The following is an 8826-nucleotide window of genomic DNA, read 5'->3' as shown; positions in this document are numbered from 1 at the left end:
TTTGCATGTTATTTTGGAAAATGCAAACATGATATATTAGATACGGCTTTAAATGCATACTGAATTGAATTTCTCCTCCATACCTATTCCCAACAAGTTCTGGTGTATCCATTGCAATGTCTGGGGGAAAGAGTATTGTGCTTGACCCTAGGTATGTTCAGTGGCTACTTTGTCCCTATTCTAGACATGATGACCAACAAAGAAAAGCAAGCTAGCTCTGAAATGAAATAAAGATTGTTGATTGCTTTTTCCTATCAAAGGTATGGAGCAAGGAGCGGAACCTGTCTACTGCAGAAGACAGCTGTAACTTTTCCATCAACTTCAAAAGACCAAGAGTTTCCCTGCAATGTCCAAGTTAATTTTCTGTAGTCAATCTGCAGCCTTGGATATTCGATTTTCTTGGTAGTGACAAGCAATATTAGCGCTGCAGAGTTTCTGCTCTTTCGTGTCCTAGAGATCAAAGAAGAAAGTTTTTAACAATTGGAGTCTGCAGAGTGGAGAGAGAGAGAGAGAGAGAAAGAAAGAAAGAAAGAGAGAGAGATTTTGCAAGCAGAACAGAGCAGTGAAACAATTTGGGCTGACACGTCAGTCGAGCCATGATGAGATGCAGCTCTGTGTCTTCTTTTCATCAGGCCCAGATGGTGTAACATCTCTGTGGGATGAGGACATTGCTAAGATGAATACATAGATAACAGCAAGTTGGTCAAGGGAGAGGTGATAGTAGCACGTTTCGGAAAGATGACAAAATGCCCCATTTGGCTCTTTTTCTTCAAGAGGCATGTGATGTGGACTCTTTTCAGATCTTCAGTAGCTTCTGGGAACAGAATGTACTGAAAACGCGATCTTAAAGTTTGGCCGGACATTTGCAGCTACAGGCCATTAGGAAGGCATTTAGAATGCTGTTTTGAATCTTTTTTGACTGACCTCAAAATGCTGGTGAAGTTGTATTCACCTGACCCAAGTAACTTTTGTCAAACTATGTGGAAATTTAATAGCTTGGTGCCAGACTCAACAGACCACCCTTCTTCCCAACCCCCAATTTCACCCGAGTTACGTTAAACTACTTTGGCTGGTTATAAGAATTTTGACTGCAGATGTGTGGGGTTGCTACTTAGCAATGTAATTTGGTGATTACAATTGCAATGTTATTTTCTGCTTGTTTGTAGTTTGAGCCATATTAACTCTCCTCCCTGTAAGCTTTTTGGCATTGTTCAGAGGGGGAGATATTTGCTCACAATTCGCTTCTAAATATAACAATGGATTGGCTTTGAGAAATCCACTAAAATCCTTGAAAATAGTAAGCAGTGTAACAGCTCATCAGTTTTCAGTTCCATGACTGACATAGGTCACCATGTGAACGATTGTTGTGTAACTGGGGGGGGGGTGAACTTTTCTGCATAATGTGGGGTGTCAGTCCACAGTTCTTAATGTTCCAACATATGGTGAGATCCACAACTTGCCATATTTTATTCAGCCTGTTTTTTAAAGGTACCTTCTGGTATCTGGCAAGCTGCAATCTTACTGTGCATCAGAACTTAGAATAGTTCTTTACTGTTCCTCAGTTGCCTGGAAAAGGCAGCTTGTCGAGAGGACATTGCAAGAAAAGGGCTTTTTTTCCTTCATAAATTGTGCATTGCCTTACTGAAGGGATAGGATTCCCCCACACACAAACACATATTGTTCCAACTTCCCTTTCTCACAGATTCAAGACTAAATTTGGACTCAAAAGGTCTCAAAGTGGGTTAGATATTAGCTACCAGAGAAAAGTGATCTCACCTACAAAATTTTTGAACCAACAGACAGCAGAATTAAAAAGAGGTAGCTGTGCATTAGGAGGAGCCTTTGGTTCTTCAAGTGGCTTCCCCCATTACTCTTAACAGAATCCAAATTTGTTGTCTGTTACACAGAGCCTGCAGCCCCCGACACAGTACTGTGTGTCAAAGCCAGAGCACTGAAGCATCTCAACTCTTACAACATCTTATGCTTCCAACACTGGCTTTATAGGAACAAAAATAAAATTTCCATTATTTCTCAGCTAAGAGCCCAAATTTCTGTAGTTTTGAGTCCACCACCTATTATAGATAAAAATATTAGAACTGAAGGGCATCAATAGTATCAATAGTAATGCAATTGCCTTGCAAACGTCCCTATCTCTCTCTCTCTCTCTCTCTCTCTCTCTCTCTCTCTCTCTGTGTGTGTGTGTGTGTGTGTGTTTCTATCACTTTTTCATTAAGCATAATTGATTCTTTGCTTTCCAAACTATGTATGTATATCCGTTGCAATGCTAATTAGAGAAACTGTGATTATTTCAAAGTCAAACCAGTTTTGCTGCCCAGGGGTCTAATCTAAATAGAGAACGATTCATTTCTAATGATATGGCCCACTACATATAGAGTTTAATTTGAAACAGAAACCTGGGTTGAAAACCTATCTTTACCATCACATAGTACAGCCTCTTGTGTTTTGGCCTCAGTTCCCAATCTATAAAATGGGGATTATTATGACCTACCTTAGAGGACAAACCAAATAAAGCCTTTAATGCACTTTTGCAAATTAAAAGTGGTATCTAAATAAGAAACAGGGACAGTAGGTGTTCATCCAGGCCTTCAATATATTTGATTACAAAACCCAAATGAACAGCTTCTCTCATAAATAATTTCACCACTTTCTCCCCTCCAAGCACAGTTAGAATTAATAAATCTAGAGTGAGAAAAGCCCCAAACTTTTTTCAATCAACATTAACATATATATAGATTTCAGGATGGCTCAGTCACACACTTACAGTACTGCCAGCCATCTGTCACGAGCATTATTAGGTTCTGCGTACTGAAGGACATGACACAGAGTTGTTGCTACCAGCAGAGATGTGATCTGTCAGAACTGGGTCACATCCAACTAACCCATTACTCAACCCTGGGAAGAACAAGCATATGGGGTTGTTACTTTACCTGCTGGAGGAGTGCCATGTCTGCATGTCACATTAGATTGCAACCCTAATGAATTAGAACTTGTTTGCCAGAGTGTTGTGAGGCCATAAGAAGAATCCTACCGGATCAGAACAAAGGTCCATCTAGTCAAGTACTTTGTTTCCAACACTTATCACAGACTATTGCTCACAGGTTTGGAATTAACAAGACCCAGGACCTTGCCCAAGATAGTGTTAATTTGATCAGTTTATGAGAAACATACCTGGCTTTGACTTAGCTTTCTGTACAGGGATTAAGGAGAATTTTAAACTGCTAGTCCTGATTTGCTTTTGGATTAGAATATTGTATCTTCTCTGAGGTGTTCCTTCTTCTAGGTGGGTACTGCTTTGGTTGTCTGATTTAAGTGAGCTCCGATGGCCAAATGTTTGTTTGTTTTCTCTTTCATCACCACTTTAGCAGAAGGACCAGAGTGGACACAGAAGATGCTATCAAGATACAGGGAGCAGGGATGTGTCTGAAAGGTCCACCTTGGCAGAGGAACGGGGGGATAGCAGGACATTCACGAGGCTGGAACAATTCGTGAACAGGGCCGCTATCCAAATGTCTTAAGAGTTCCAGCTCCCTCAGGGAAGCACAGGGAATGGCAGTCCAGAGGAGGGCTTTCTCTGTGGTGGCCCCTCAATTGTGGAACAGAGATGTGTCTACAATTTGACAGAAGACACACCTCTTTACCCTGGCCTTTGGCACTCAAATGTATTTCATTCATGGAGGCCACCTTCTTTGCTGAATTTATATTGTTCTGTTCCATTTGTGGTGGCTTTACCTGGTTTTATATTTTTATATTCTTTTGTCGTAATCTTAAGGTGAAGGCAATGGTGGCTGGTGCCCCGTGGGAATGGTGAGGCAGAAAACAAGTAATCTCAAAATAGGTAGAGCCAGTGACAAGCAGAGCCAACTCTTTCTAATTTTGTCTCTATTCTCCTCCCTGCCGAGTTCTACAAAAGCAACTGAAACAAACCAGGAAGAGGAACAACAACCTTTTTGGATGGTTGTAACACAGGTAGGTTGAAGAGGGTATTTTTTCCTAATGGGCCAGCTTCCACAGGGTGAAGGGTGGGGAAGAAATCTTAATAAGTAATAAATGCAAGAACTAGCAGATTTGCAGGTGGCTCAGATGAGGGACCTACCTCACACTTTATGAGGACTGTGTGCAGTTCATCACGTGTACCTCAGGGATGAGCTAATTTTGACAGGGCAACATCTTGTGGTGGGGGGTTAGATCCATCACCTCAACACAGTTGCTAACTGATGGATGCATGCCATGTCCTTTAAATGTGGCATGTTTATGAGAAAATCTCTGAGGTTTTTAATGTTCTCATTTCCCCACCCCTACCCTGAAAAATAGTATTTCCCCCATATATCCTCCATCATTTGTATATATGTATGGTGATCACCATTCCTCGCATCCCTACAGTGCAGTGGAATCGCACTATATCCCGTGCATTGCGGAGGAGACAAACAGTGAACAGACTGCCAGTATAGTTGCTGCTGCTGCTGCTGCCGCCAGTTTCAAGAGCAGGAGCAGGGGGCGCTTTTGGAAATAATAATAATAATTTTTATTCATTCATTCATTCATACCCCGCCCATCTGGCTGGGTTTCCCCGGCCACTCTGGGCGGTTTCCAGCAAAATATTTAAATACAATAGTCCATCAGATATTAAAAGCTTCCCTAAATAGGGAAGCTTCCCTTAAAAAGACTGAAGTTGTGCTGTTGGTGGTGCTTGTGGTGAGCTCCACCACTGAGAATCTGTTGGAGAATTTCTCCTCCCCCTGGATAAATTTGGCGAATTGATCCCCCAATTTTTGCCATCCACAAATAGGGCACAAGTTTTCAAGAGGCCATTTGTGCAAAGTTTTAGTTTAATACAGTGTTAGCTTTCCTGGTTACTTCTGTCCCATTTTTCAGGCTGCAGTGCTTGTTGCACTGCAGAACTGTGGCTTACATTTCATTCACAAAAGTGGGCATGGTGTGACACAGCATCAAACATCATTGGACAATGTCACTGCTCATCCAGACTTCTGTCCCACCCCCCACGATTCACCAATGGAAACAGCAGGAAAGAAATCTGCCACTGCAGATTCTGAAACTTTACTCCAATTTTCTGGGTTAATGGTGATGCAAACATTTTTTCTTTGGAAACAAATAACACAGAAATGAGCGCTAAACTTCCACTTGGCTTTTAAATAATGTGAGAGCTCAAACTGCTGTGTGAATGTAACCTTGGTAGTGCCCACCTACCTCTTCACAAATGAATTTCATAACCATGTTTAATTCTGGTATTGCCTTATATTTTATCCCGTTTCTAGAGAAAACATCATTCTGACATTGTTGTCAACATTTATTGTGCTTGTTTCTAATAAATATATGATGATTCGGTAACTCATATTTTTTAATATACTGAATAAATCCATTTGTCCTAGGTGACACACATTTTTCAAAGTAGCCACAGGTGGGGTAAGTTAAGTGAGGGTAAAAGTGAATGGGGGGGGGACATCTAATGGCATTATGCCTAGAAGTGAAATACACATCAGTTGTATTATGGATCCAACTGAGACAAACTTGCTGAACATTCAGGATGTTTCTGAAATAACCTTGGATTAATGATGCTTAGATATCATTCCACATTCATACGAAATGGAAAATATTTCATTTTCCATGCAGACAAAAGGAGTACAAAGAATAGTTGAAAACATGACAGGAGTGGCGCAGATAGGTGGACTTTTTTTAGAAGAAGAAAAAAATCTTTGGTCTCCCTTTTGCTTAATTGGTTTTATTTTTCCTGAGCAATATAAAACAGCGTGGACTTTTTGATCAACCAAACATCCTTCATCACTTCTAAGAGCTTTTTATAAAACCACAGATCTGAATATTTCTCTAACAGACATATTTTTGAATCTAGAAACAGTTCTGCAGAAAGATATTTTCATCAAAAATGTAAAACCTTATAAAAAATTAAAATGTTTTGGTGCAGTAGAGGCCCTCAACTGGAATAATGCCATCCAATGTATATACAGCGTGGTTTTATTTCTAGGTGAGTTTTTCCTTCCTTTCTTTCACAGTGAAACTGATTTCAAAGGTGCCTAACTTCTATGGCTCTCAGAAAGAACTGTGGTAATAATTATTCTGATCTGTCATCACCTTGCCAGATCATGATATTTCAGGTTCCTTGTTTTGAGTAAATTTAATTCCTTATCTTTGCAGCTTCATAAAACAGAAACCCATTTTGAACAATAAAGCATAAATAATGTATTTCTATTTTTGAATGTGTTCTTGGATATGATTGCAATTTATGAGAAAAGCAACTATAATTATGAATGCAAATGATTTCACAGTTATTGCAACAGATTTTGTTTATATATGTTAAACTGTCTTGAAAGATAGCCTGCTTTCATGAGAAAAACCTAGTTTTTTATGTTGAGGCAACACTTAGAGTAACAACTATGGAAACTAGGACAATTGCTATAGTGTGAATCAAAATGTGTTAGTTTGGGTCTTTTAGACTGGTATATCTCCAGCATTAAACAGTGTAACTTGGCAACTCACAAAAACACGGGCTATATCAGGGCCTATAGTCCTCTAAAATAAAATTCTAACTAGCTACATGTAGAGTCTAAATCATCAAGCTCAAAAATAGATTGCAAACTGAGGAACTAATAATAATTAAAACATAAAACATCAAGCATTAAAAACCTCCTGATACAGGCCTGCCTTCAGATGTATTCTAAAAGTTATGTGATTCTTTATCTCCTTGACATTTGAAGGGAGGGCATTCCACAGGAAGGATGCCACTACCGAGAATTATGACCCGTTAGGCCCTTTAGCCATAAAATCCTTCCCTATAATCTCTAAATGGTCTGCATCCAGATCCAGTGTTCTTTAGAGAATACCATCTACTCTTAGAGCCCCCTGTATCTGTCATTCAGTGCTTTTTATCCCATCGTTTAGAGATCCATTTTGTAAAGGCACTGAGCAGAGCCTTCTCAGTGGTGGCACTGCAGATGCAGAACGATCTCGCTGGAGAGGCCTTCCATGAAACATCTTTCAACAGTGCAAAAACTTAGTTGGATGCCACCCATAGAAAGTATCTCCGCCATCTTCCTGTGCCACATGATTCCTGAATATAAACATACCTATTGCAGTACACAAGGGATGCTACAGATATTAACCAACTGTGTAAAAATGTCTTCCAGATTGCAACAGTACTAAAAAAAAACCACCCATAAGGTGCCCTTTGGTACTAAATGAATTGTTTACAAGTCTACAGCTTACAAATCAAAATGTGAAAGGTATTAGAAACACAGCACCATGCGTGGACAAGGATGTGTGTGGTTTAAAGTGACTATATATGTTTTCAGTGTCCATCTGTATAGAATCACAGAATTGTAGAGTTGGAAGGGATCCAGAGGTTAGTGGGAAACCCAGAACAGATTTTCGGGGTGCATGGGGACAGGGGAGAAAGATTGTGGGTGGGGTGGTTGTGGGTGCGGTGATACAGGAAAAGGGAACATTACTATTCCTGCGTGCAGTGGCAAGCAGGGATCCTGCCCTAGCTATGGGGGTGTGGGTCTTCAGCACCCTGCCAAGAGACCTCTGAAGTCTGGCACCAGCCCTGCTCAGCATATCAGACTTTTAATAATGCCCATGTGTCACTCAAAAATGCTAGCTCTGTTTACACAAGAGATGTGTGTTGAATCAACATGCAAACCACCCCCATTTTCTATGCATTTATCGGGGGGGGGTCTTCTACACAAAGCCTGTGCATGACAAGTTGCATGTGCAGATCCGAACCTGTACAGCTTGGAGGCACATACATGCTGTTCCAAAATACAGAGGTCAGGTAGAACCAGGAGGTGCAATCGCACTTCCTCTTGCACGTGCAATTTCACATGCTTTTGTCTGGGTACAGTTGCTGTGCAAACGTAGCTGATGGAATCTTTTATTGTTTGCCCATGATAGAAAAGTCCCCCTAAATCAATAAATCTGCTTCGGTAAATAAATGTAAAGCAAACCATATCTTTTCCCACTAAGGGACTATTTCTTGCCAAAGTTTGTAATACCCTTTTTCCTGAAAGAGAAGCTGATTATGGCTGACAGCACTCTCATTTGGAGGTCAGTAGGGCAATAGGTTAAATATTATGGCTGAAGAACCTTCACTCAGGAAAAGACCCACACGGTATAATGCAGTCTTTGACAAGAACAATCATATGAGGGAATAATATAATAATTCTTTTTGCCACAGGGAAGACAATATTTACACATAGAATATGTGTGATTCTCTACCAGGTCTGGGCTTTCAAAATTGTCATTCAGATATAAGAATATTGTTGCTATACAGCATTACCAGCCAATGTTGTTGTTGTTTAGTCATTTAGCCGTGTCCGACTCTTCGTGACCCCATGGATCAGAGCGCACCAGGCACTCCTGTCTTCCACTGCCCCCCACAGTTTGGTCAAACTCATGTTGGTAGCTTTGAGAATACTGTCCAACCATCTCGTCCTCTGTCGTCCCCTTCTCCTTGTGCCCTCCATCTTTCCCAACATCAGGGTCTTTTCCAGGGAGTCTTCTCTTCTCATGAGATGGCCAAAGTATTGGAGCCTCAGCTTCAGGATCTGTCCTTCCAGTGAGCACTCAGGGCTGATTTCCTTAAGAATGGATACGTTTGATCTTCTTGCAGTCCGTGGGACTCTCAAGAGTCTCCTCCAGCACCATCATTCAAAAGCATCAATTCTTCAGCGATCAGCCTTCTCTATGGTCCAGCTCTCACTTCCATACATCACTACGGGGAGAACCATAGCTTTAACTATACAGACCTTTGTCGGCAAGGTGATGTCTACTTGG

This window comes from Podarcis filfolensis (assembly GCF_964270895.1).
Source record: "Podarcis filfolensis genome assembly, chromosome: 12".
NCBI lineage: Eukaryota > Metazoa > Chordata > Lepidosauria > Squamata > Lacertidae > Podarcis > Podarcis filfolensis.
This window is presented reverse-complemented; position numbering follows the sequence as displayed.